Source organism: Oncorhynchus gorbuscha, linkage group LG14 (assembly GCF_021184085.1).
Source record: "Oncorhynchus gorbuscha isolate QuinsamMale2020 ecotype Even-year linkage group LG14, OgorEven_v1.0, whole genome shotgun sequence".
NCBI classification, from domain to species: domain Eukaryota; kingdom Metazoa; phylum Chordata; class Actinopteri; order Salmoniformes; family Salmonidae; genus Oncorhynchus; species Oncorhynchus gorbuscha.
The window spans coordinates 24,257,216-24,279,736 of NC_060186.1; the positions used below are offsets into that span (position 1 = coordinate 24,257,216).

Genomic DNA, 22,521 nt, shown 5'->3' on the forward strand with positions numbered 1-22,521 from the left:
ACGCACAAACATGCGCACGCACGCACGCACGCACGCACGCACGCACGCACGCACACACACACACACACACACACACACACACACACACACACACACACACACACACACACACACACACACACACACACACACACACATACACACACACATCAAACTAACCTTTCCTTTCAACCTTATCCTCATACCGCTAACAGTACCTTTCTTCTGTGGCTGGCTCGGGTGCATTCATGTAGCATTTACTGACAAAGGCAATTGTGTGCTTGTCGGTCTTTTATTGAATGATAGGTGGTAAACATTGTCATTGGAAAGGCAGGGTGGATTAAAGCCTGGTAGAGCCATTGAGAGGAACAGTAAGAGGGGTGAAATGCGAACAATGGTAAAGATGGAGGGCAGTATCACAGGGTCCAATGTCTGCTATGATGAATACATGTGAGATTATGAGACCCATGCCATCATTTACATAATGTCCAAACTATTTATATTTCTCTCTCTCTCTCTCTCTCTCTCTCTCTCTCTCTCTCTCTCTCTCTCTCTCTCTCTCTCTCTCTCTCTCTCTCTCTCTCTCTCTCTCTCTCTCTCTCTCTCTCTCTCTCTCTCTCTCTCTCTCTCTCTCTCTCTCTCTCTATCCACCCCAAACTATTCACTAAATAAATGAGAAAACTATCACAGCACAGAAATATTTGACAAAAGCAAGAGAGACTGAATGACCCCGGCGCCTTGCGACAACGCACACAGAGTCCAAATGCTCTTTCGTGAGCAGCCAACTGAGTAAGACCTGGAAGAGTATTTATTATTGAGCACAATGGCAAATGTATTCCCGTGTCACCTATACCACTTTACAGTGCAGAAAGGAATCATATCAAACACAAGGGCAATTTGACATAATTCCAGGTTGAGAATATGAAAGGTAGCTGGTTCTTTAAGCGAGGGGTCCATAGTGGTCTACAAGAAGTGTAAGAAATGAACACTTGTGATTTGGTTAAACCTGAAGCAACAATGGCTGGTTCAGGGATTCAACCAACACACTTAGTCCATCTATTCATAAAATACATTTAAATATAAATGGGAAAGAAAAGGCAAGGAGGTTTAAAGTTCAACAGAAATAAATGATATGAACTTCTTTGGCTGACGTGCACCCTTCGAGCTGTTTGTGTCGTCACAAGTTGAAGAGTAATGGAAAAACTCAATAAGAGTTTTATGACACAGGGGCTATTTGCTTTAGGACAGTTTCCTACCACTAACCAACAATATACAAATAGATGAGAGCCCTGAAGACGTTCTCCTTTTTCATGCAAATACTGTAAGCAACTTTTCAATACACAATGTGTCATCCACCCTAAGCATACAATGACTTATGATAGTCATTCATCCACATATCATACATGCATATGTACGTACTCTACCGCATCACAAAAGTATGACTAGACAGGGAAGCTATACAGTACAATCTATAGATGGTTAACGTTTGGGTGGCATTCCCTACATCAGGCTTTAAATCACTGTTAGCTTTCTGCAAAGCCTCTTAAAAAACATTGGACTTGTGAAATTCCTGAGCCATAGAAAATACCTCTCAGCCTCCTCACACCTCTTGATCACCATCCCACCTCCACCACCCAGTCCATCAACAAAACTCTATGAGCCAACAGGAGCTGTGCCTCTTCACTGTCCGTGCATGTGTGTGTGTGTGTGTATGCGGCCGTGTGTGTGCATCCGTGCGCGTGTGCCTGTCGGCCGGCCTGCCAGTGAGTGAGTGTGTTTTACCTTCCAGATCATTCCAGTCTATTCCAGAGAATTCTCAGACGGCAACCTATTTTATTTACTTTATCTTCAATAAAATGGTTCAGTGAGCATTAGCAACTTTGAGACACGAGTTTCAATCAGTCCTATGGCAGCGGTGTCAGTCTGCATTAAAGCCAGCGCAGCAGTGTGTGTGTGTGCTCTGCGAGGTGCAGCGGAGGGAGCAGCGCTGCAGACAGGCTGAGCTGTAAGCAACCGTGTGAGTGAGAGGGCTCTAATAACACAAAGGGAGGGAGAGCGGGAGGAGGGGACAGAGGGAGGAGAGAGGGGAGAAGGGAGACTAGAGATGGATAAAGGGAGGGAGAGCGGGAGGAGGGGACAGAGGGAGGAGAGAGGGGAGAAGGGAGACTAGAGATGGATAAAGGGAGGGAGGGAGAGCGGGAGGAGGGGACAGAGGGAGGAGAGAGGGGAGAAGGGAGACTAGAGATGGATAAAGGGAGGGAGAGCGGGAGGAGGGGACAGAGGGAGGAGAGAGGGGAGAAGGGAGACTAGAGATGGATAAAGGGAGGGAGAGCGGGAGGAGGAGACAGAGGGAGGAGAGAGGGGAGAAGGGAGACTAGAGATGGATAAAGGGAGGGAGAGCGGGAGGAGGGGACAGAGGGAGGAGAGAGGGGAGAAGGGAGACTAGAGATGGATAAAGGGAGGGAGGGAGAGCGGGAGGAGGGGACAGAGGGAGGAGAGAGGGGAGAAGGAGACTAGAGATGGATAAAGGGAGGGAGGGAGCGGGAAGAGGGGACAGAGGGAGGAGAGAGGGGAGAAGGGAGACTAGAGATGGATAAAGGGAGGGAGGGAGCGGGAAGAGGGGACAGAGGGAGGAGAGAGGGGAGAAGGGAGACTAGAGATGGATAAAGGGAGGGAGGGAGGGAGAGCGGGAGGAGGGGACAGAGGGAGGAGAGAGGGGAGAAGGGAGACTAGAGATGGATAAAGGGAGGGAGGGAGAGCGGGAGGAGGGGACAGAGGGAGGAGAGAGGGGAGAAGGGAGACTAGAGATGGATAAAGGGAGGGAGGGAGCGGGAAGAGAGAAAGGGTGGGGGTGAAGGAAAAGAGAGAAAGAGAGGGTAAATGGAGAGAGAGAATAAGATAAGTGCGGGAAAGAGAGCGAGAGAGAAAGAAAGAAGTATGGTAGAGAGAGAGAGAGAGAGAGAGAGAGCGTTCTCCCTGGGTAGAGCAGAGCAGGTATTGTACAATAAACACAGGTGAGCAGCTCCACACCCCAGGGCCTCTTCAGGATGACTGACAGGTGAAAGCTCTCACTGACCGGGACCTTCATTTTACATGACATGAGAAGGAGTGGAACTCAACTGCTGTGGCAGAGTATAACTTGGAGACTCTCTAGGAGGGAAAGTTGGACACACACACACACACACACACACACACACACACACACACACACACACACACACACACACACACACACACACACACACACACACACACACACACACACACACACACACACACACACACACACACACACACACACACACACACACACACACACACACACACACACTCACACACACCATTTCCCTTCACAGGTGAGCAGGACCAACAGACAGCCTGATGCTTCATTCACTTAACCCGAGAGGTGCAGCAGACTGGATGTATGTATACAGACTGAATGCTTTCCACATGACGTGCCTCGGGCTGTTTTTGTCAACTGCACTCTGAGCAGCACAGAGTCAGGTAGTATGACCACATGATTGCCCAAGAGGCACCTCTCGGAGAGGGCTGGGGTCACACTGAAATTCCCACGCATGATGAGGTGTAATCAGAAACCTCATTCAGAGGGGTAGCCAAGTTTTTCAACATATCTAGATTCCACAAGCCAACTCCTGCCAGGGTTTTGTCTCAAATCAAACGAGTTGTCGACTTGTCATCTCGACACGTAGACAAATGCTTTCTGGCCATTCTGGGAAAAGCAGGTAGCAAGTGACGTATTGTCTAGGCTTGTGGTTTGTGTCCGGGGGAAGTGGGATTCAAGGCGCTTGTAGTATCCCCCCTCCTGTATCTCTTTGCAAACCCCTATCAAATGACCATAATAATGACCAAAGCAGTTGACTTGTTGCCTCTGTAGTAAAAGCTTTTGCAATGGCTGTGACTGGGGCTCGATTTGAAGCAAGGAAAAATAGCCTGTGAAATAGCGATATCTACAGGATCTCAACTTGAAGAGCAAACACACACAACACTACATTTTGATGCCAAATGTGTCATCGTAATCATTTGAGTTAGGTTTTCCTTAGTGTTTCAAAACAAAAGCGTGCTACACTTTGGGCTGCTACTGAAGTGTAATAGCAAAATGAAAGATGTAAACCTGGTCGTGTCAGTGAATAATGACTATATTTGGATTAGTATAAAAAAAAGTTCTCATAACTGAACAAATGTGTTCTAATTTACATTTATATGAACCTTCTTTGTGGCCAATTATTCCAATAATCTGAGAGTCTTACAACCCCGCAGGAGGCCAGAATCTTTCTTCAAAGCTTTAAAAATGTATGATTCTTAGAAACCAATTGCTGCTAATAGTGTATTTATTCCATGACAAAATGTACTCAACGTTTTCACTTTGGTTCAACTTCCACATAGGATTCAGCCTCAGTTCATTCAAAATGGGTCATGGGTATTCTTTTCTGCGCGGCACATGTATTGATTTATGACTGTATTTAAAGAGTTAGGAGGGCACATATATTCATAAAACGCATACATTCTATCAACATGATTGGCCAACACTGTGTTGACAAATCCCCACCTATCTTAATCCGAAGGAAGCAGATAGAAACCGATAACAACAGAGGCTTTGTATACGTTTAGGAAAAAAACGACCCTGTTTCATGAATGCTGCGACGATAACACACAGGTTCAAACTGTCGCGATAATCAACATTAGACCTGCCACAATGAAGGCGAAACTATGTGAAACCAAACCATCGGACACGATCACCTGCAACTGAAGCGACTCGGGAATTCTTCCCACCTGAAATAACAAGTTCAAACCGATGTCAAGCCGCTCTGATGTCATGCTTTTTGAGGGTTTTGTTTCACAATAATCTCAGGCACTTGGAAACATGCCATGAGTCTGGGATTCCGCGCCCAGGCTCTTTCCCAATTAAGTCGGAGGGAAAGAATGACACGTGAAACACCAGATGCATCTCATTTATTTAAAAAAGTATGATTGTGCGTACAATATCCGCCATCAGTCATGTCCAAAGTACTTAGCAAGCAGTGACCAATGCATGCTGAATGGGGAGGTGGACTTAAGTCCTATAGTTTATCCTATGAGGGGTCTATAAGGGGCCACAACCCCCAGTGTGATCTGATCAGCCGTCGAGACCTTTAGAGAGACACTGACTGGCTGACTGACTAGTCGCCCCGCCAGGGCTGCATCCGTGGCCATTCACACTATTGATTAGCATACCCCCCTCCTCTCCTCTCCGGATCAATACTCTCATTGAGTCAGTGTGTCTTCTCCATCAGGAGGCATGGCAGCTAGGTAGAGACGCCCCCTTCTGTAACTCTATTCTCATGGCAACTGTCCACTCCGGACAAACACTCCTCTACGCTTGATCTATTCTAGACGCCTCTTCTCCTTTTCTTTCTGGGTCCTCATTACTCCACTTCTGAACAGGTAGGAGGAGAGGCAAATAAACCTTAGAACAAACTAAATGGATTGAAAAGGCAAGGAGATAACATATCAGCGCAAGGACTTTCTTGATAAAATAGATTTGAAGTTAGATGTTGTTGTTTTTTTAAGTCTACCTTGTTAGACTTTGGAAACTGAAGGAACATACTGTGGAGAAGCAATAGGTTACACATGGTGTGCTTGCACCAAGTGAAGGACAAGGACAAGGTTGAACATATGTATGATGTGTGAATATATATTTCCTGTGAGCAAAGTACAATTCCAGAATTCTATTTTAAAAACCTCCAACTCCTAATCCAACCAAAGATCTGTAAAGAGTAGGACGTGGGTCCACTCTTGGTCCAATTTGCTCACAGCATGACACTATCAGACCCCAAACCAAACCTCATTAAACTGGAATATGGAAACTTGGGGAAGTTCCAAAACGTCAACTCTTTTTTTCTCCCTCCAAGTGGGAAGACAAAACAGTGGACCATAAAGAGAGGAATATAAGAAGGAAGGGAAGAATGGGAGGCAGGCAGATCCCTGGGAGGACCGGAGAGTGAGAAAGTGAACGTTTGATGAGTAATACTTTTTTGATGTAGACGGGGCTTAACTTTGAAATATTCCGGGGTGGTTTTGAATGGGGGATTGACCAATGACCTGATCCCAGCCGCACACTGGGCGCCAGAGTTAATGGTGGATAAAGATTAGAAAAAGGGGCGCTAGCCTGATCTCCATCCCCATCCTCTTCAATCCCACATCTGACCCACAATGGAGCCTGCCAACAGGGACGACTCAAGTCCCTTTGATTCTTCTCCCTCCCCAGTAGTCAGGGTGTCCAGGGTAAAGACCCGTGGAAGTTACCCTCTCCTACTCAGGGGGAAGCCAGTCGGGCTCCTTGGCTCAGAAAAAGCCTTTAGGATTTTGGAAATGAAATGACAGAAGCTCTGATCATAACAAGAAATCAATTCCAAATTGGAAGTCTGAGGCAAAGCCATCCGTCCGTGGCCTGCTTCTATAAACTAGCCAGTGATATGCTTTAATTGCTGTAGATTTGATATATGTGTACATTCACAGTAATGCGAAAGTTAGGTCAATTATACTTCTTTGGGATGATGAGAGGGCTTCTGTTCCTGAACAGATATGCTTTAAGAGTTCATCTTTGAAGATTTAAATGGGATACTCAACAACTGAAAAACGAATAGTAAAATCTCTTTTAGGTGGAAGAGAGAAGGGAATCTCGGTTCTGCTTAGTCTTGTGAAGATGTGACTCTTGGGATGTGGGCTGGTGCTGAGGCCTACAGCTGAGCTAAGCCACCCTAACCCAGCCTCTCGCTCCGCGTGGCTCCTAGCTGCCGCACTTGAATCATACTTGGACCTCAAAGGCAAAACTCTGCAGCTGAATATGGAGATAAATAGATGTTCTTCCTCAGACTGGGTCAAAATATGAAAATAAACCAGTGGCCGGGATTCAGGAAATAACCTGTCTAAGAGTAGTTCTCTTCCGCAACAATGAAAAACAGATCAAAACAAGCCCTGACTTTTTTCACAACATTTTATGGGGTGACTTCTATGAAAATACTGGAGAATTACCTACAGCATCCATTTAATTACACAAATAATTGATAGTAGAGAAGTTATGGAGGACTACAAACACAGAAGCCTGTACTTGTACATTTGATTTTACCTGCAAAGCAATTCACTTCAACTGTTCTGTGCTCACTGAACAATCACCCATTGTCAAGTTAGCATTCGATTATCTATCCCCCATCCAATTACGGCTTAATTCCATCCCCTCACGATGATGAGGCTTCTCCTCCCCATCGCTACTGCAGTTTTACCGTCTGGCAATGTTCTGTTCAGTCTGAGACACCTGTGTGTCTGTCTCAGTCTGGCTGCTGTGGGGACACATTAGTAATGACGGCAGGCCTCCGCCGTAGTAGCAGTCACATAATCAGTGTGTGTCACACTTACTGTGCTGGCTGGGATTCTTTATGCTGGTTTTCTACTGACTTGGTGATGACAAACTGCCTCAGATATCACCGCTGGGTGTCTCATAGAGAATCTCATTGGGACTCTAAGGGGCTACAGAAGCTCTGAGTTGTGCCACTGGGTGACGTTACAGTACAGTAGGGTGCACACGCATCTCCCACTTGTTACTGTACGTAGAATTGTGCACGGAGGATTGACTTATGAACCGCGTCTCCCGGGGATTCATGCATCTACACTTCTCCGCTTGGAGTTCTGAATGAGCTTCGTCACTTGATAGGAGTTGTCTTGTACCTCCAGCCCCGAAAGACCAGCGCATGTGAATCCCTCGATCTGATCTCAACAGGAATTGGCAGTGGATGTGACTGTTCAGATCGGACAATAATCAGAAGACACACACACACAACACAAGGGCATGCAGAAGATCAGTGTAAAAGCCAGTAATGACTCACCACTTTGGACTTCAGAACGTGGCGGCCCTTCTTACATCCGTTGCATATTTCATCCTAGACAAATGGACATTTGTTATGAGCTAACATGCTAGTGCATGTTCAACACCACCTTCATGCATGTACACATAAACACATTCAAACACTTCCGAGTTTCTCGGTGTTAATAACCCCTTGTTTATTGTGATGTGTTAGGACGGGGTCATTCTCAATTAAACACGGGCGTCTAGGTAACTTTCCCAACATTCACTAAGAAGACTTTCAGATATCCTTCCTGCCAGTCCACGTTGGTTGGATCTAATGCATGTCATAACTTCAACAAAAAAACGACAGTAGATTGGAAGTCTGTGAAGTGTGAAGACCAAACAGGCACAACCTGACAGGTTTCACTGCAGAGGTGGAATTCTATCATGGTGGGCAGACGAAGATCTGTTATTTTTCTATGGAGGTAACTGCGCCTCAGCTGGGCTTTAGCGTAAGACTCCTGCCCAGGTCCAAGTAAAGAAACTAGAACAAAATCAAACACCTTTGTCCTTAAGATTAGATGTGTCATATCCATTGAAAATGAGGAGGCGCAGGCAAGTCTCGTCCATTTGAACACTGAAAATCTAGAAAGAATCGTTTATTTTATGCAGAAGTCTAAGATTTGGCCATCTGTGCCCTCAAAGTTATGCACGACACCTCTAAGATTAATGATCTTGGATGGGGAAAATTAAGTCAAGTTACACAGTTACACTCGGCACGTTAACAATTGTCAAATTCGGCCTTATCAGTCCAAAGGCAGAAAACCTTTGACAGGACATGAAAGGCTTGTCTTACTTACCCCGAGGGTGAAAACGTGTGTTTGTTGTCCGTCTGTCTCAGGAGGGGAAGGAATCCAGTCCAGAGATGTCTGTAGAGGATATACAGGGGGAGAGCAGATCAGAGAGAAATCATTCATCAAAAGCATGTTCCCATACAGTAAAACATTATCAACCAAGTTTCCAATTCACATAGTAAATTGTAAATGCCCCCGATTGTGCTTGTGCAAACATGTATAAGATAAATGTGGGTAGGTTTTCTTGCACATGAGCTATGAGTTATTAGCTTTCAGGGGAAAGCAATAAACTTGGGAACAACAAAGTACACCTGGATTTGCCTGTCAGGTGACTGTATGCATGTGAGTATGTGTCTGTGTGTACATGTTAGAGCTGGTACGATAAACCGAAAATGATCGACACCGACCATACCGATCACTTATGCTGTTTGGGATAGGTGGCAGCATTCTCACTTTTGGATGAATAGCATGCCCAGAGTGAACTGCCTCCTACTCAGTCCCAGAAACGAATATATGCATATTATTATTAGTATTGGATAGAACATACTCTGAAGTTTTTAAAACTGTTTGAATCATGTCTGTGATTATAACAGAACTCATATGACAGGCGAAAACCTGAGAACAATCCAACCAGGAAGTGGGAAATCTGAGGTTTGTAGTTTTTCAAAGCTTGCCCTACCGAATACACGGTATCTATAGGGTCAAGTTGCACTTCCTAAGGCTTCCACTACATGTCAACCGTCTTTTGAGACTTGTTTCAGGCTTCAGCTATAAAGGAGGGGGAATTGAATCTGAATGAGTCATGGGTCTGGCAGAGTGTCTCAGGCTCGTGAAGCGCGGTCCCGACAGAGTTAGCTCTCGTTGCAGGGCTTTTCTACAGATAATGGAATTCTCCGGTTGGAACCTTATTGATTATTTATGTTAAAAACATCCTAAAGATTGATTCCATACATGGTTTGATATGTTTCTACGACCTGTAACGGAACATTTCGAGTTTTTGTTTGGACGTAGTGCTCGCGCCGCATGAAGATGGAGTACTGGGCTGAACACGCTAACAACAAGTGGCTATTTGGACATAAATGATGGACTTTATGGAACAAATCAGTCATTTATTGTCGAACTGGGATTCCTGGGAGTGCATTCTGATGAAGATCATCAAAGGTAAGTGAATATTTATAATGTTATTTCTAACTTCTGTTGACTCCAACATGGCGGATATTTCTTTGGCTGAATTGGGCTCTGAGCGCCGTTCTCAGATTATGCTTGTTCCGTAAAGTTTTTTAAAAATCTGACACAGCGGTTGCATTAAGGAGAAGTCTATCTTTAATTATGTGAATAACACTTGTATCTTTTATCAATGTTTATTATGAGTATTTCTGGGATTTGATGTGGCTATTTGTAAAATCATCGGATGTTTTGGAATCAAAACATTAATGCACGTAACGCCAATGTAAACTGAGATTTTTGGATATAAATATGCACATTACCGAACAAAACATACATGTATTGTGTAACATGATGTCCTATGAATGTCATCTGATGAAGATCATCAAAGGTTAGTGATGAATTTTTATCTATATTTCTGCTTTTTGTGACTCCTATCTTTGGCTGGAAAAATGGCTGTGTTTTTTTTACTTGGCTCTGACCTAACATAATCATATGTGTGCTTTTGCTGTAAAGCCTTTTTGAAATCGGACACGATGGGTAGGTTAACAAGAAGTTTATCTTTCATTTGCTGTATTGGACTTGTGAAAGTTATACATTTCCAAAATATATTTTTGAATTTTGCGCACTGCCTTTTCAGCGGAATGTTGTCGAGGGGTTCCGCCCTAGAAAGGTTACCGCAGGCATTTTACGGATATCCTTCATTACTATACATAGCCTATACTAGAGAAATGTGACATTTGAAATTAAATGCGTTTGCTAATATGGGTGATTGTTAAATGGTACAATTGATGACTACAACCATCAAACTAATAGCAGTAGTTGTAGTTTAAAGGATAATAAATATTTTTGTTTATGCAATTTATCATGATATCTATTTTTGACCATATCCCCCAGCTCTAGTACATATGAATGTATGCTTGTGTGTGTGTATGTGTGCGAGTAAGTGCTTTTGTGTGCATGTGAGTCTGTGCTAAAAAAAAGGAGGGGTGTACTTGTGGGTGCGTGTGTGTGTGTCTGTGCGTGTGTGTGTGTCTGTGCATGTGTGTGTGTCTGTGCATGTGTGTGTGTCTGTGCATGTGTGTGTGTCTGTGCATGTGTGTGTGTCTGTGCATGTGTGTGTGTCTGTGCATGTGTGTGTGTCTGTGCATGTGTGTGTGTCTGTGCATGTGTGTGTGTCTGTGCATGTGTGTGTGTCTGTGCATGTGTGTGTGTCTGTGCATGTGTGTGTGTCTGTGCAAGAAAGATGAGAGGTGAACTTCAGGTTTAAGGTAATGTACAGTACACATTAAAGAAAAATATGTGAAGTGTTTTTCCCCAGAGCGAAAGGGTGCAGTGCCTTGAAGACTTCAATGATCAACCAGTAAATGACAGGTTTTGACGACAATAATGACAGGTCCCATGTCCTTATAATACACCTATCTGCAATTCTGTATAAAACAATCCTCAATCTGTTATTATCTGGTATTTCCACATGCATCTTTCTAATGTTTGCTATGTTTTGTTACATTACCGTAAAAATGACCAACTGCAGCCACATAACCTCTCAGACGTTTTAATGCCTATACTTCATGTTTAAGCACTTGACCCCTCGCAACATTTGAATTCCTCTCGTGGTTGAGCGAGCGTTTTACAGCCAGCCTCTCTCTCTCTGATACTTAAGACACATGGACCAATGGCCTAGCCTGGATGTTCCTGTAGAAATGTTCTTTCTTTTTTTTCTTTCCAAATTCCAATGACCCCTGAAGGCAACCAGCAACTGCTGAATCCTGTGGAATGTGCTCTCTGAACTGTACAAAAAGCCCTCAGCCCAAAGGGCACCTCGGAAAACAAAACCTGCCAAGTTCCATTATTTTTACTGTTTCAGTTTGTGGAAAGACGTGTTGCACAGTGCACACAGATTTCTGTGTAACATTTATGCAGTGGAAAAAGGATACAAATCTCCCCTTCCATGCTGTACTGTCTATTGTGAAAATAGGCATGGCGATGTTTCTGTTAGCGTACACAATCATCTAGTCTAGTACTGATGTACTTCAAAAGAAAATACTGTACTGTTTAGTACTAGCATGAAGGCTTAGTAAACATGCAATAAAGGACTAATGACACACCAAATCTGAATCAAACTACTTAACACTTAGCTATATTTGTCTGAATAAATATTCAGGTAGAATGTCACCGCCTTACAAGTTGGATAAAAACATAATTTTCAGTAATTGTTCCATTCATCCAAAATGGCTTGCCGAGTTAAATTTAATACAGCGTTGGCCTGTGAAGCCGTAATACCCTATTCATGAGGAAAAGCAACAAGAATGCTCTTAGTCTGTGTGACCAATTCAAGAGATTTACAAATATCACACATATCTTTACGCTTAGCCTAAATACAAAAAATGATCTTTAAATTCTATCAACTTATAAATACAGACTGCATTCAAGCATTCAAGGGGCCTAATAATACCATTGGCTATTTACATAAAGCGCTGCGCTTAGTCAAGATAAACTATTTAAAACGGAAAGCAGAAATACCTCCACAGCGGCTATAGAAGAAGAGTCTGTGGATGAAAGAGGGACATTATGCTAACAAGTCAGATTACTGTACACAATCATTTTATCTTTAACGTAAATACCATCCCTGTGTTACGACGGTGGGGGCTTACGGAAAAGTTACCGCCAATAATATTTTCTACAGGGAACCAAATGCTCCTTATCGGTGCGAGGCGAGCAATTCAGGCCCCCCGAACAAAGATGAGTCTTCAAACTCATTCTATTCATCACCGGACGTGTAATTACCTTGGGCTCACAGTCTAGACGCTACCGCATTCACAGAATTTAAGACCCCCTCTCTCTGCAACGCCACCGCCACAGCGCACGCCGCTCTCTCTCCTCTCACCCTCCCCGAGCCCCGGTGAACGTTAAATCTGCCAGCAGATAAATTAACGGAGAACGCAATAAAATGGACACAATGAGAAGAACTTTATCCTCCCCACTGCTAAATGAGATTTCTTTGAAATGCAGATCAGTGGAGCTAGATTAGTGAGTTTTAGCTGCTGTCAACATCATAACAAAATACAAACGTGATTGTTCGGGCCGGGGCCTTATCTCCGTGCTTCCATCTGCTGCCTGGCTATTTACTCTTCTTGATTTACTATGCAGATCTAAATAAGTCGCACCAAAAGGAGGGCTTACTGCAACAATGGCTTCTTAAGCTTCTACATCAAGGTATTTGAAACCGTAGTCACTTAAAAAGGAGGCCCATCAAAGGCCCATCTCTAATGAACTCCCGTATCAGAGGGGGTTTGTGCCTGTTTTTAATGCTTCCTGTCTGGCTGCTTGTGTGAAGGGAAAGAGGAAGCGCTACAAATCAGAACAACCCACAGCTATAGGAGGTGTGGCTCTGTAGGGCCACATGAGACCAGCTCACTGCATGGGGCCAATACAACCCCAGACTACTGGAGACAGTGGAATAGAGTGGGACAGAATATAATGTATTCTATTAAACATTGGCTTCACAGCATCAACATCAGCAACACTTCAACATTAAGTGCCTCAAATACCTCATTATCACCAAAGGATGGAGGACAGATGGAAAGACAAGGCAATAAACATTGTTTCTGGACGCGTGTCAGTCCATTTCTCACAAGGAGCATGACATCCAAATGCAAGAATGAGCCATATTATGTTCCCTGCTCTAGTTCTGCACAGAAAAAAAACACTAATCTTCCAAGCTTTCGAACAACATTTAGGCAATAACCTTTCATTTCATGGTGTATTTGTTACATTCAGCTACACAGACCAGATTATAAACGAAACCTTCAAGACTTCATGAAAAATAACTGCTTTAAAAAGAGCACGATCTTCATTCCCATCTCGGTTTTAATGTCGGGGCCGAACAAGCATGCCGTTAGGTTTACCAAAGAACAATTAGCCCCTGAGCCCAAACAGACCCTGGCACATGTGGTTGAGAGGCGAGAGCCACAGGGGGGCACCAGATGATGGGTGGGTCGGGAGGGAAGCGTGTGGCGCGTGGCAGCCACACATGTGCCAGCCATTGGCTCCTGGGCATGTCCTGCCTCACTGCTACTCTCACAGGGAGAAAGAGAAAAAGAGACAGAGAGAGAGAACGCCTTCTCTTCCCTGTCCTGTAGTCTGTGGGAGCCACTCCATTCTCTTCAGAATTGCAGGCATCCTTCCAGATATAGAGCTTACAACAGAGGAAGCATCCTATGGCCTTGTGGCTTTCCTACAGAAACCAGCGTTCTCTACTTCTTTATCCCTCCGTCCCTCATTCTCTCTCTTGGTATTTTCCCCCTTTTCTCTTTGTACCGTGCCAAGTGGGCCCAGTGCCAGCTGCATTTGCAACCACGAGTGACCTCTGCCTTTTTTTTTATTGTCTAATGAAATGACAAAACAACAGATTTACATATGCAGAAACAGGTGTTGTAACAGGTTTGACTGCTCTTGACCTAAACCATGTTAGAAGGAAATAAATGCACAAAAAAAGTTTATTAGCAACAGCTGCCCGGAGGTATTTAGGCTTTGATGGGCACTCAAGTTTACACCATCTGCCTTGCTGGTTGCCAGAAGTGACAATCTAAATCAAAAACCACCCATCAAATATCCTAAAAATAAACCATTGTATTGCTGCGGCCATATGTTGTGGCCATTTCCTTTATAAAAGTGGCTGAATGAAGGCTCATGGCCCTGTCATCCAGGGGAACCCTACAAGCCGCACAGTAGCCTATAATTACTCTCAACCAATCCCCTCTGTTCTAACCAGAACACTGCGTCAGCATCTCACATCATGATGTCCAAGTCCATCCCTCTGAAATTACAGGATATAAAACTATGGCCCTACGACAAAAAGGACTAGGCCTACTGTCCACGGACAAGTTTGAGGAAACTCTATAGCGGGCAAAATGTTGGTATGAAGTGTTACTAATAGCGAGCTAGTAAATAGCTTTTACGCTTGTAATGTCACCTGTTATACATTGGCAAATCATTAAAGTATTCAAACTATTAGAATGTGCTAATAGGATTGTTAGAGACATTTATGATCTAATCAACTAGCCGTCATGCAGTAGATATTATAATGTGGCCATGATATCAAAGGCACAACACCAAATAGCTAGGCATATTTCTGAAAATTGCCTCCCTTTTATATCACTGTAAAGAAATCATAGCCAAGAATGTCATTTTTTGTCGTTTAAAGTGCATCCATGTATTTCTGAAAGACAAAAGCTGCAAAAGCCCGATTGTTTTTTTCCCTGGCTGTTTTTATTTAGACGAGCCAGTGAGACAGAAGGAACAAGCCTGAGACAGTCGTGACCCTGCCAGAGTGTTGTAACTTGTTGTAGAGCAACGCCGGCAGAAGGCAGCACCATATGCCCCCAGCCCCGAGCTCGATGCTCTTTCTGCAGCCTAATGTGCCTGTCAAAAAGCATTACCCTCACAAATCCTGTGTTTTTACAACATGTTTGAAATAAACAGCCCCCCCCCCATCTCTCTCTCCCCTACAGAATTGTCCTCAGACACACACAGCACCAGTGAGAGGAAGGTCAGTGTTTGTTTGTGTTCCTGCTGTTTGAGCAGCACATGTCTGCTTCAAATCAATACTAGCCATTCCCTCCCTTTTTTCCCTAGAATTCCTAAAAGGACAACTTCAATGAGCCCCAGGTGTTTAAAAAAGCCATGTTCATTTGACCAACAATTGAATCAGATTGTAAGATGAAGCTAGCACACAGATCGAGACATGACTCATTACACAATTTTGTTTCTCAATTAACCGTTAAACAATTGTAGAGTTAAGACAATAGCCCTGTTATTTCTCAATCTGTCTGATGTGAGTGGTTGTTTACAGTGACGCAGACAGGGTGGTGGCAGATTTCGCCTGAGTGATGGCGACCTTGCCGTTCGCTATGAGTTGACCCTCCATCTTTGATATAGGGCAAGACCTTGCAACCAACACATTCTTTCACACCAGTCCAGTACACTGTCCCTTCTTTCTCCATCCAACCGTGACTTAAAGAAAAGCAAAAAGCTGGTATTATTTTACACTGCTGTGACTATAGCATAGAGAATGGATGGGGAACTCCATTCCTTGGGGGCCTGATTGTTCTCACACTGACTCCAGTAATCAACTACTAGTGATCTTCAGTTTAAAATGCAATTAGATTAATCAGCTGTGCTTGGGATGGGGGGAAAAGTGTCACCACTCTGGCCCCCGAGGACTGGAGTTGCCCATCTCTGTCATATAGAGTAAACAAGTGTTGGCTGCACAAAGCAGGAGAAAAACGTGAACAAGAACATTTACATTTACATTTAAGTCATTTAGTGTGACCCAAAACTATCAAATCTATTCTCGCATGGGAATCAAACAACTAAAACAGAAATCACACAATTGTACAGATAATGCAGGTTGAACTGCAGCAAGTCCACGTAACAGGTAGAACTAATGGCCTTTTAAAGGTAGTTCAATTGTCAAGGTCTAGGTCATGATCCAGCATCTACCGCTAGGCCTAAGCTTGTGCCGATACAGCAGGACTGCGTTGGTAGACTGCAATGGTAACAATGCTTTGTTGATTAGTGCGAAAGCAAGTTTGTTAACATCAGTCACAAGTCATGCTGCAGTTTGCGTAGGTTCTATTCTTTGTTAAAATACAGGAGTCATTATGAGGTTTTGGGAACCCGCTGAACCTGCAGCACACATGTGTTTGGTCATTTGTTTGTAGTGCAACAACCCTGAGATCGTGGCATGGTGACGTACAACGTGATATTTCGAAACCTTGCTTTCTTAAAAACACCGCATTTAGGACTGTTATACACAAATAGAAATATTGGCAAGTGTTTCAAACTGACAAGTGAGAACAGTTATCAGTATCCCATTGTTCTAAAGTGAGTCATAACGCAACGAGCAATGAGACACTCCTCCAAACTTGTCCGGGAAGTCAAATAAATGCTCGGTGTAAAATAAACCCGTCGGGGGTTGAGACTTGTTTCAAAGACAACACTTAACACAGCCTTGAGTCTTGAGTCAAACCGCAATCTCAGTTGAATCCGTAACCTCTGACTCCACCCAACACAAGCTTTTCTTGGCCAAAAGTCACAGTGTTACTTATCCAGAACAGCAGAAAGTCCAGCTTATAGAAGTGACCCAGAGCGCAACTAAAAAAAAGTCTGAGCTCTCGGCCTCTTCGTTCCTGGGGCACACAAAACACCATTACCATTATGTGGATAATTACAGTGCCTGGGGGCCTCTTAAGCATGCTATATACTCTTTTATCTTAAGAAGTCAATCTCTTCTAGGCTGACAACTAGGAGCACATGATCCTGGTAAACAAATATGTTCACGCAGCACAAAAGTGCCATTAAAGGCCAAAACTGTCAACACAAATTCCATTCTTTCTGAAGGAAGGGAGGGAGGGAGGGATGGAGGGAAAAAAAAGACTTGATCACCTCTGGTTGCTTTAACTTGCATGGAGGTTGTCATGGAAACATTTCTATGAAGTTAACGGGATAAAAACAGAGAGCTTTCCAGTTTAATTGGCTTAGAGAGCAGAGTTGACTTGCCCATAAATTAAAACACAGACAGGGTACAGGGCTCATATTTAGACTAAATGAAACTATGGTGCTCCACCCTTTTGTTGTTTTCCTTTTCCCCCCCAAAAAACAGAGCAACACCTCTAAGGTTGAGCAAGCTGCCAGTTTTATTAAAAAGGAGATGCTGGGGGGGATGGGTGGTGATACGATACAAAAGCTAAGAGAGAGGCTAGAGTACATATAATGAAAAAGTAGGTATTTGTTTCAAAGTTGATCTGTAATAAATTAAAAGAAAACAATATGTACTTTATTCTAAAGACAGAATGCAGTGCATGTCCTTTGAATGATTTAAAGGAAGACTCAATATACATGAAAAACAGAACAAATCATATACTATTTCTCAGTTACTAGCATACATTTTTTTTTACCAGAGAAAAAATCATGCATTAACCTATGACTGGTCGGCTGAAATCTAAAACTTAAAGGTGCAATATGCAGAAATTCCTCTGCCACTTCCTGGTTGCTAAAATTCTAATAGTTCACCTAATTTCAGTTCATGTGACAAAACAAGCAATGTATAGTGTAGATTGTCGAGAATCATTGTACCATCTAAACCGCTGTGGAAACCGCTATCTTTTCAATAACCAAAAATATTGTATTTTCAGCTGTTTGAAGGTAGTGTAGAAAACCAAAAGTAAATGATACAAACACAAAATTTATGAACGGGAAGCATAGAAATAGTGTACATAGAACAGATCTACCGCTTTTTAGACTTGCTTTCAATGAGAATGACAGAATGCCCCAAAAGTTACATATTGCAGCTTCAATTTTGATAAATGATTGAAAGGTATGACAAACGTATACACATTAATCCTTGGGAGGACATTCATTTTCATATTACCATAATGTAGCAGCAAACCACAAAATGATAAATGCAGCAATCAAATGGATGCAGAGTGACACAATAGTAAGTGCAGCGTGCTACTAATGCTGGCCAGATACCATTTGTCCACATTCAACCACATAGCCTTTATGCAGACAGCAGAGTGAAATATTAGGTTACTTCCCCAAAGTGAACGTCAACAACAAACTAAAAAGTCCTGAAACGGGGCCTCTATAGCTACAGACTTATATAGTTCCTACCAGGCAATGATCACAGAGGTTCCAAACAAGGAGTTGACAAAAGTATGGTCCTAAAATGAGAGCAAAAGTGTTGAGTGATGAAACAGTGGAGCACACCTGCATTTCAGGCTGGGGAACACCTGTGCACCCACGGCTTGAACAAAAGGGTTCAGTCGTGTTAATCCACCAGGGGTGAAAACTGATCACAGGCCATGTGGGAACTTTGTTAGCGCTTCTATAAGAAAGAAAAAAGCTACACCTAGGCTATCGATTTAGGTTGCAGCGCTAACTAAAGTAGAGAGGTACTTCAGAGTGTTTTTAAGGGGTGGGGGGCCTTAACCCGAGGTGTAGCAAACCATCGTCCAAACTACAAGTCCATGGTGCTCATTAAGAACTATGAGGATAATGCTGAAACTGGCATCTCATTTTATATCTGGGCTGTGAAGATATGGAATATGCTGTAATGGAGCAAGAGTGCAACGGTAAGGTGTTACCCATTGATCTTCATCATCATCGCCATCAACAACAATAACAACTAGTTATACTAGTATACGTTTGCTTTCATTTTAAGCTTTGTTAGTCTGAGCAGCAACGGCAGTTGGTAGTCAGAAGCAATAGTAATGCAATAGTAATGTAATAGTAATGTAATAGTAATGCAATAGTAATGCAATAGTAATGTAATAGTAATAGTAACTGTAGTGTAAAAAGGAACATCAAATAATAGTAAAGTAAGTTACTGTAGTAGTACTATAGTAGTAGAAGGTGATGATAACAGTAAGAACTGTGGCGCAACTGATAACGACACTGCTGCGAATTCTCATTACACAGATAGTAAACTAGATTGCAACACATGATTATCAACGAATCAGTTATAATAGCTCAACTTTTAGTTTTAGAGAAAAGATCATTATATTCAATGGCCAAAAAATATTTCATTTCAAACTTGAATTGTTACATTTAAATGAGACTACTTTGAGATTCCATTCCAGTGAATGAATGTGACTATGACCATTACATTAAAAAAAATATATAGTTTTATTAATTCAAAAACATCAGAATAAGTTAATACATCTCTGAATTGGTAGGCTACTTTCAACTGGTTATCTACAACTATTCTACCTGACTTTTCAACCTATGCAAAAATGGTCTTCCCATAACCTTTTATTGTATTGTTATTAGTGCTAATGGCAATACATAGATCCATCTTTGATATACTGAAAAGAAAGACGCATAGGATACATTGTTGCATATCGGCTTCAACGAGCCAGTGGTCATCTATAGAAGAGTTCTAATCCTCCCTATTGGCTGCACACGCCGGACAGTGTTGCATGAGGGTCCTTGGCAACGAAAAAGCACAGTCGACTATTGTGTGAAGTACATGAAAGGAACCAACATGAAATATGTAATATATATATATATATACACATACATATGCAATATGTAGTTGTTGGGATGATTTGAAGTCGTTCACAATCACCCGCACAAACTATGGCTTCATCATTTAAGTTAGTGGACAGTAAAGAATCGATGAAGAGAATCAGTGAAACTCAAAGAGGGTGGATAGAAAGAAACACTTTGGTTCAAACTTACCAAAACGCAGGTTTATTTCCTCCAGGAAAACAAGAGCCACCACGTGAGAAGAAGTTGGTGTTCTTTCAGCTTCAAGAAATCTTCACACGTGACTGTACAAGTAACCATAAAGCAGAAAAAAAAATGAACAACAAGCCGTAGAGTAAATAAAAACTCAAATATTCCTCCGTTGGCGCTGCACTCATACAAGCGTTGTCTTGCACTCCTGCTGTCTCCAGTCAATGCTGCTGTTATTACTAATGTAACAGAAAAGGCAGTACACCGAGTCCGGTTTGAATACTCTCGCATGACGCGCAATGCGAAGAAGTAGCTTGTTTTCGCAATGCGATTCAATACATCGAGATGTATTCCACGAACTATTTTGGACTATCTTATTACAATACAGCCCCAGGGGAGGCACTTACCCGGAGTTGAATGTTATTCTTTTTTTTTTGAGCGCTACGACCCCCCCCCACCCCCATATGACGTCACGTCCACCTGCTTTGTAAACAAAAAAAACTATTTTGTAAGTTACACGGTTGTTTTTTTTTTTGTAAGTCAAAGATAAGCAAACAGTCCCATTGCCAGTTACATCTTGTTTCCAGATGAAGCCAGCTCCCATATCTACTGTAGAGTTGATCTATAAAGTCGGCCATTGGAGAGAAACGTATTTAAATATCCAAATAAGGTGTATTATATTGTATAATAAACATATACATTGTTATGTGTAGACTAACCTACTGATCTTAAACAGGTATGAATCAATGTGAGCATCAATACGGATATTTATTTGGAAGGTGTGTGCACACAATGAAAATAAATCATCTATACATCAAACAGCAATCACTAAAACGTTTAGTGCACATTTGCTAACTAATCAGTCCCAACTAAGGGTGCATATCGGTAATGTCAGCGCAAAGAAAATGAATTAGCAAAAATATATAGCCTAACAGGATGTTATAATATTTTAGGTAATTCTACTCTTTTGAAATAACTATTTACTATATGTTCATGTGAAGAATAGATGTTTTAAAATAGGCTATGATTCAGGATGAGATGAGATATTTTTTTTTAAACAATCATCAGAAGAAACTATAAATATAGCTATTGTTGACATGTACATGGTGACGATAAGACGTTCGATCTATTGATGCGTGATCAATATACTTAATAGTAATCCTTGTGCCATTGCAGTTTGATCAGTCGTGTTCGTAAAACATTTCAAATTGGACCAGCGCTATTAAGACATCTATTAATGTTTTAAACCTTTAGAAATGTTAAAAGTATTTGTCATAACGCACTGTCCACTGCAGTGAACCTGCAGCATTGACCGGTGTGGACCGCAGAGATTGACGTTCAAGGTCTGACCTGTTGTATGTCGTCTTTATTTACTCTCCCTATAGATAAAATACTGGGTGAAAGTAGTTTGTTTTACATATACAGGAAAAACACATTTTCATATATATACAGGAAAAACACATTTTCATATATATATATATTAAATTACAAATTCGACTTTATGAAACTGAAACAATTGTGTGTTGATTAAAAGGTTGATTGAAATCACTTGCTTCTGATTTTATGTGTATAAAGAAGGTACATTCATTTTAATGTGACGTTCAAACCTCTGCTTTGTTTAAATGTTAGGGATGTGCTTCTGGTATTTTATTGTTCCGTTTTGTTGTGCACAACAAACACACAATAATCTTACGTCAAAAACAAATATTACATATCATTGTCAAACTTGTAAACAATTTAAACCTGCAATTTACACCAGATAATATGTATGTGCATGTGTGCGAAATATATAAAAGGGAATATTGTACATACAACATTAAATACATTCATATATATTTTATAAACGACGACTAAGATTAAAATCTTAAAATGGTTTAAAATACAATATTTTTTTTCGTAAAAGATCCAATTCCATGACATTTTGGAAGATTCTAAGTGAGATTGAGCATTCCATCATAATTTCTATAAATAGGAGGAAAGATCATTTCGGATGTCATTGAAGTATAAAAAAAACGATATCCCTGATGTATGGAAAATGGTGCTTTGCTGCCACCTACTGGTAATTTAGTGTCTTTAATTCACACAGGTCACACAGGTACTGCATGTCTTATAATACGCTAACAAATGTGTATTGTATACCGAGCTATTATTGACTTTACCTAACCTAATGCATTTGATGGTGTTGAAATGCATATAAGCGATCAAAAGTCATATATATTGAGGTCAGCCATGGTGTGTTGAGTAGATGACCTAATGCTGTGTCAAAGTACTTGGGCATGGAAGAAACCCTCTTTGGTCATACACTGATCTGATTATTCAGTACAGTAAATATCATACTCATGTCAGATTCATGTCATTGTATGTAGAAATACCAAATGCACTGTCTTGTTGTCATGTTGAAAATTCAATTCTAAAAGAATCCATTGAGATTCATTAACAACC

At 41.9% G+C, this 22,521-nt stretch overlaps 1 protein-coding gene across 14 annotated transcripts in view; it reads right to left on the reverse strand.

The window, feature by feature from the left end:
- The window catches only part of LOC123994671 (forkhead box protein P2-like), a 118,604-nt gene extending 98,112 nt beyond the window's left edge, over positions 1 to 20,492 (reverse strand). For all 14 annotated transcript variants that reach the window (XM_046297566.1, XM_046297565.1, XM_046297570.1 and 11 more), the window contains exons 1-3: positions 20,083 to 20,492; positions 8,680 to 8,748; positions 7,860 to 7,913 (exon numbers count right to left, since the gene is read on the reverse strand). The gene's annotated coding sequence lies outside the window, so the exon portion shown is untranslated. The remainder of the gene's footprint in view (positions 1 to 7,859; positions 7,914 to 8,679; positions 8,749 to 20,082) is intronic.
- Positions 20,493 to 22,521: the final 2,029 nt, after the last annotated feature.